This window comes from Echinops telfairi, unplaced genomic scaffold (assembly GCF_000313985.2).
Source record: "Echinops telfairi isolate 266 unplaced genomic scaffold, ASM31398v2 ScPeMD7_3533;HRSCAF=4204_0, whole genome shotgun sequence".
NCBI lineage: Eukaryota > Metazoa > Chordata > Mammalia > Afrosoricida > Tenrecidae > Echinops > Echinops telfairi.
The window spans coordinates 38416428-38423718 of record NW_022107431.1 but is presented as its reverse complement, the minus strand read 5'-3'; the positions used below and the strand labels follow the sequence as shown (position 1 = coordinate 38423718).

Sequence of the window (7291 nt, the reverse complement as noted above, 5' to 3'; positions counted from 1 at the left end):
TAAGGCAGCTGCACCCTGGTGCGACCATCACAAAGCAAGAGATCTGAGAACTAGAAAGGAGAGGCTCACTGAGCCATTTATCCCTCTGCCCTTCAATTAACCCCACCTGAGTTTATCGGCCAGGTTGGCACAATCAACTAACTACCTCAACCCCCAACTTCTGTCTTGGCTACTCAGTGACTCTTCTGGAACATTTGAAATCTGGAATAAGACACCTGGCTATGTCTGGATTGGATGCTGGATTGGCATCTTTATTGCTGGGGATGTAAAGAATGAGGTTGTTTCAGCCATCTCTTCTCCCATGAAGACTGGCCAAAATTAAAGAGATGGAACAAAGACAACAAGAGTGGTGCAAATTGCAACTGTCCCTGAGACCTGGCTGTGTTCTTGCCCTTTGCTTTTATCCATATGCACTTCACTTTCTGCCCAACTTCATTTGGGTTGGTTTCTGTTTCTCTACAGCAAAGGAGATCCAACAGACAGGCTTTCTTGATGGAAACTCCTTGGCTAGTCTCCCAGCCACATGACTGCCTTTTCAGATCAGCTTGGAATGATCTGGGACTACACAGAGGATCTAGTCTCTGGAGGCCCAGGAACAGGATCAAGGAGCCAAGAGAGTCAAAATGAGGCCTGGGCTCAAGCCCAAAGCCAAGCTTTATGGGAACCTTTGTGTACCTTTGGGTCCATTACAACTTATAGTCAGTCATCTTCTAGGATGGAGAAGGACCCCATGGGGTTTCCTACCCTATCATCTTTACAGATTGCCTGACCTTTTCTCCCATGGAGTGATTGGTGGGTTCAGACAGCCTCCCTTTTGGTTGGCTGCTGACACCTAATCATTGTAATACCAATATGCAATATATATATGGCATAGAAAGTTAGTATAGTATTTAAGATGCTAATAGACTAATAAAATGGAACAGTTAAGCAAATGTTTCCTATGTGGTACTAAGGAAGCAGAGGCCTTTTTGGTGGGTAATTTCTTTCTCTCCGTTGAGAAGAGAGAGAGAAAAAATGACCACATCAATAATGTTATCATTCAAGTACAAAAAGCATAGCTCTCCATTCTTCACAAAAAGCTAGAGTGGACGCAGCTGGAAAGAACTGGATAATTAAAATATCAATTAGAACAGGGGAGATTAAATGACTTTACTTGAATAGAGCAATTGGGCAGAATTAGGATAAAAAAGGAACTAAAATAGCTTCCTAAAGAAGCAAACATTTTAATATTGGCCCTATCTTCAAGTGAGCATTGTGGAGGGATGATGACAAGGGTCCTTGCTCCAGACATTGCCATACGTAAATCAAAGAACATCCACGTCTCTGGGACATGGACAGTCACAGTTTGTAACATTTGCTTCCTTCTACTTCTGTTGCGTGTACACAGCTGACTATGACTTACTTACAAAGATAGTAAAAACTTTGATATATTAAAAACCAGAGGGATATTATACATGAATGACATCTTGTTGATTTCTCTAGAAGCCTATGTATTTCAGGAATTTACATGGGTAATAAATAATAAAACATACTTTGCAACTGTCAAGAAATCCATAAATCCACATGGGGTCATTAGCAAGCTCAGAACAATTAATTTCACAGCATTATTATGAGTTGGAATCGACTCAGTGACAGTGAGTTTGGTCTTCAGTTTGGGGGGAACAAGGAACAGGACTTACAAAAGAATGCACGTGCTTTGCCGTTCGCAATTAAGGTCTTGCCGCCTCGGGCTGGATGCTCTAGAAGAGCAAAAGCAGCGAAGCAAACCCAGTGGCGAGTGCACGGAAACCGCTCCCACAGTCCTGGAGGCGGACAACCCCAAGTCCATGGGGTCAGGGTTCAGACTGAAGGCTGCTTCTCACTTGCGGAGTTTCCGGGGGTTGATGAATTGCACAGAGACAGGAGGCTGGCTCATGCACAGGGCTGCAGGAGTTGATAACTCCCCAAACGGGCAGGTCAGATGGGAGGCTGCTGGCTCAGGTCCTAAGAACCAGAGGTCATATGATGACTAGCCAGATGAAGGACCTCCCTAAAAGCCATGAGTTTTGCTCGAACATTCATATACATATAGACTCATGGATAAGCTGAGTTTTTCAGCACATTTTTAATGCAGTTTTGTGGTAAAAGTAAGTGCCTCGGCTGATATTTGGGTCCACTTATACTCAAGTATATATGGTATATTAAATGTGGGGCATACCCCAAGGAAATTCCCCTTATCCCTCACTGGTTGATCATCTCATGGAAGTGATGACATTATGGAACAAAATTTATAGATTTATGGAAGAACCATCAGTCTAATGTTTGGCAAACCACTGATAATCAAAACTAAAAAAGTTGACACAATATTTCTATCAGGCATTTAATAGAAAAGGTTATCCTGTTACATATTGAAATGGATTCCATGATTAGATTTTGGTTACTAAAAAGATAGATCTATTAAAGGACACACAAGGGACTTTGGTGGTACAAGGGGTTGAGCATTGGGCTGCTAAGTGCAAGATTGTCAGTTCAAATCCACTAGCTGCTCTGCAGAAGAAACACAATTTCAGAAACCCTATGGAGCCTGTGTGATCATGAGGTTTTGACAGGATCAGGTATCAGAAGACCCAAAACAAACAATCATAATTGATATGAATGAGGGGGGTCAGAGTGGAGACCCAAAGCCCATCATCTGTAGACAATTGGCCATCCCCTCACAGAGGGGTCACAAGGAAGGGATGAGTCAGCCAGGGAACAGTATAGCACCAATGAAACACACAACATTCCTCTAGTTCTTTAATGCTTCTCCCCCCACTATCATGAACCAGTTCTATCTTAAATCCAGCTAGAATAGAGCATGTATATTGGTACAGATAAGAGCCCTAGACACATGGAATCCAGGACAGATAAACCTCTCAGGAACAGTAATAGGAGTAGCGATACCATGAGGGTAGAGGGAAGATGGGATGGAGAAGGGGGAGGAAGGGGTAACTGATTGCAATGATAAGTGTCTCTATCCCTCCCCCGCCAGGGGGACAAGCAACAGAAACGTGGGTGAAGGGAGACAGCAGATGATGTAAGATATGAAAATAACAATAATCTATAAATGCATCAAGGGTTCACGAGTGGGGGGGAGGGAGGGAGGGAAAAAAAGAGGAGCTCAAGTAGAGAGAAAATGCATTGAAAATGATGATGGCAACATATGCACAAATATGATTGATACAATTGGTGTATGGATTGTTATAAGAGCTGCAAAAGCCATATTATATTTGGTTCTTGGTGCTCTGGACATTGGTGAAGATGATATGACCATCCGGGTGGGGGTGGGGGGGAAGGTCCCAATGTTACACAACTCTTACACTTGATTTTTTGATCCAGACTGGAGCTTCATGGAGGGCAAAGGAGAAAGATTGACAAGTGCTCTCTTTTGAGTTTAGAATCCTGGCTGAGAAATATTGAAGTGACATTTGCTGGAAGATGAGCTTTGGGGTGGCAGAGTTTTGGGATTAGGACATGACTTTTCAACAGGAATGGGCAAGTACTGTCCCTATGTTGCTGGGCTGGTAGGAATTGGCTTTTGCGGTCTATTCTTGGCTTCATGATTAGAAGACTCTGTGGTTGGTGAAGACACAAAGCTTGCCAACTCTATGGGACAGTTTCTTCAGAAAAAAACATTATTCATGATTATCTGGAAGACCAGCAAGATGGAAGAGAACTTTGGCTTTGAGAAGTTTGGAGCAAGTATGTTAAAAAGTTAGGTGATTTCACTGAAACAGAGACCATTGACCTGACTGTCCAGTGTCCGAATGAACTTCTAACCCATATGTTACACCACGTGGCAGATATCATCCCTACCTTTCAAGACTTAGAAACCAAAGTATCTTCAAATGCTGGGCCATTCCCCAGGTAATGGTCACTGCTACTTTGGCTGCCTGTCATAGGAATCAACAGGTATCCAAAGGGGTCCTGAACATTTGAAAAGGGCAAGCAGGAATGCCGATGATGGCTGTCACCAATGCACAGCTGTCCAAGCTACTATAGACCAGCACATGGGAGAGATTTGTCATTGAATCCCCAACTCAGCCCCTTCTCTAATAAAACAAGGCAACCCCGTCTTCTGATAAAATGTACCAATTGTCAACTGATCCCTAGAAGCTACTGTTCTCCCATTTACGTATCATTTTTCATGCTTCTGGCTACCCTCAGCGGATAGTCTCTGAGCACCTGATCCCAGGTCCCAAAAAACTATCATCAGACTGGAGAGTCTTGATTTGAAATTTGTCTGGAAGCAAAAGTTTATCATGAGATGGAGTTACCTTTTCTTCCAGGATGGATATTGGCTTCTTTTTGGTCCCCTGTTTTCTTTTTATTATTTATTTCTTTACTTTAGATTTCCTTCTGTTTTCATTCCTAAAAAAACACGGTGGTTTAGCCCCTTTAGAAACTAAAAGGAGAAGAATGTGATAGTGAAAAAGGATACAGTATCCTCATCAGCTTGATACTTCTGAGCTGTGGTTACTTTTGCTCATTAGCTTATGGCTGATGGCAGGACAGTCACTGCTCCAGTTTAGGTAAAACAGCTGCAATGAGGCTGTCATGGGATTTATTTAGTGCGTATCCTCAGTAGAATGATATATTTTAAAACAATTTTGCTTATATATGTAATTCATATATCATGCAATTCAGTAAAGAGTTCAATCATATTAAGAACAGCTGTATAATCGTCACCTGTGTTAGTCCAGGTTGACCAGAGAAAAAAATTCATAGACACTCATAGGTGTATAAGAAAGCACTTTATATAAAGAGTAATTATACATTAAGAAAACATCCCAGCCCAGTCTAGATCAAGTCCACAAGTCTGATATTAGCCCATATGTCTGATCCCAATCTATAAATTCCTCTTCAGATTCATGCAACACACACAATGATGCTGAATGCGGGAGGATCACAGGCCAGTGGGTGGAAAGTCTTGTGGATCCAGTATCAGTGGAAGCCTCTCAGTGCTGGTGTGGGTCTCCAAGTGGCTCCTCCAGCTTCAGGGCTCTGGCTCCATCAGTGTGTCCCCATGTGGCTTGTCAACAGGAATGTCTAACAGGGAGACAAGCAGAAAGTGCCTGTCTGGTCTGCAGTGAGCTATTTATATCCGTCGCCCCTCCAAATGAGGTCATGAAGCTGCGACCTGATTGACAAGCTAGACTCCACCCCTTCCAAGTTGTTAGGAGATTATGTAATTGCCACATCCCCACAATCAATTTTAGAACATTTTCCTCTTTCTTATACCGTTGTTATTAGCTACCCATTTCTCCCCAACTTCCCAGTCATACCTGCAAAGAATTATAATCCTTAACGTATTTAATTTGGCAGAACTTGTGAATTTCCTACTCAATAATGAGGCGCATTCTCTGTTTGATTCCTACTTTTTCTTATCACTTGGTTCCTCTTTATTGGCTTGAATGTAGTATATAGGAAAGGCTGTAGTAGTAATATTTCCGTGTTTCTAAGTATGCAGACTGTTTGCCACACATGAAGGCTAACAAGGCAATACTGGGCTTTCTGGTGTAATATTCTCTTTTGAAGGGGGGTTAGCTTTCAGAGAGAAGCAACAGATTGTCCTTGAACCCATTTGAGAGGATGCCTCCCAGTAAAGGCTGAACTTTTTGCAAAGATTTTTGTAATAAAAATTTGATTACTAAAAAATCAACAAACAAACAAAAAGGTAAATAAAAGCACAAAGAACAGGAGAAAACAGGATGAAAATATTGGAAGCTGGAAAGCAGATGGACTAATGGCAACTGACTTAGCAGAACCCCAGGGAAAGCAACATTTAAAGTCTAGAGTAGGACAAAGAGCAAGTGAATTATATTACAGACCTTCAAATGCTCCAGGACATGGAGGACAATAGGGGCCTCTGAAAGTATAGGTAAAAGGATGATTGGCTGAAAGTCTGTTTAAAATATCCTAGCCCTATGCCTACCCCACTCCTATCCCTACCCCTACCTCTACCCCTACAGAATATTCCTGAAGCTCTGTCCTTGGGAGAAGGTAAAGTAGAGGGATCAAAACCAAGGCACAAGTATATTTGATCTGTTAGATCTCCATCATATATACTGAGGAGTGGGATTACTGGATCGTAAGGCAGGTTTTATTTCTAGTGTTCCATAGTGGTTGTACCATTTTACAATCCTACCAGCAGTAGCTGGGATTCCAATCTCCCTTTGTCCCCAACAACATGTGTTGCTTTCTTTTACCAAAATGATTGTGGGTTGTTGTTGTTTTTAAATCAGTGGCATTTTAGCAGGGTTAATGGTATATCACTACAATTTTTATTTGCATCTCTTTAATGGCTAATGAGGTTGGGTTAGGCCAGATTGTCTAGAAAACAAGTCCAGTGACACTCATATATGTATAAGAAAGAGCTTTATAGCATGAAATATTTATATATCAAGAAGACATCCCAGCCCAGTCCAATGTTGGTCTAGAAGTCCCTTGAGACTCAGCTAGCAGCAGGCAAGTGACATAGAAAAGTGAACCAGGCAGCATGCTCATCGAAAGCTGCTGGGTGCAGTCGTGTGGATCCAAGGTTGGTGGGAAAATGGCAGACACTGGGAGCACTCAGGGTCAGGTGGCCCAAATGGCCCAACCCTAGAGCTAGGCAGATTTCCAGCAGGCAGAAAGGTGGATGGGCAGAGGGAGAAAGAGGGCAGTTTTCAGAGTCTCTCACCCTCATACAAAGAGCCACACCTCCAAGGAAATGTCATCAAGCCACCACTTGATTGACAGGTTTGACTCCACCCCTGGCCATGAATGTCTAGTTGACATAAAATTACCCAGCTCCCACAAAGGTTTTGTGTTTTTTTTAATTTAATCGTATCATAGTAATGATAATGAGTATGTTTTGTTGGCCACTTGAATGTCCTCTTTGATAAAGTGGCTGTTCATGTCCTTTGCCCATTTTTAAATTGAGTTCTTTGACTTTTTGCTGTTGAAGTTTTCTACATGTTTCATAAAGAGTCCTGGTTCACGTTCACCAACCTCAGGTCAATAGCGCTTCTCCTTTGGGTGTCCAGCCTTTCCCTTTGATCCCTGACCTTAATGTTGAGAAAATGTCAGTAATAGATGTAAAGGCTCTGATGTTAGACCGCAGCATTACTTTCTGGTTGTTACTTTTGCATCCAAAACAAGATCCTTCTTTGATCTTATTCTCATCTTTTGGGATTATTGTGTTTATGATCCATTATGATTATCTTCTCTACATTGCTAATTAAATTAAGTATAGTAACCAAATCTCTGGGAAATTTATCTACTTTCAACT

The 7291-nt window shown here is 42.0% G+C and overlaps 1 pseudogene; it reads left to right on the top strand.

The window, feature by feature from the left end:
• The window catches only part of LOC101654273, a 33952-nt pseudogene extending 29703 nt beyond the window's left edge, over nucleotides 1-4249 (top strand).
• Nucleotides 4250-7291: the final 3042 nt, after the last annotated feature.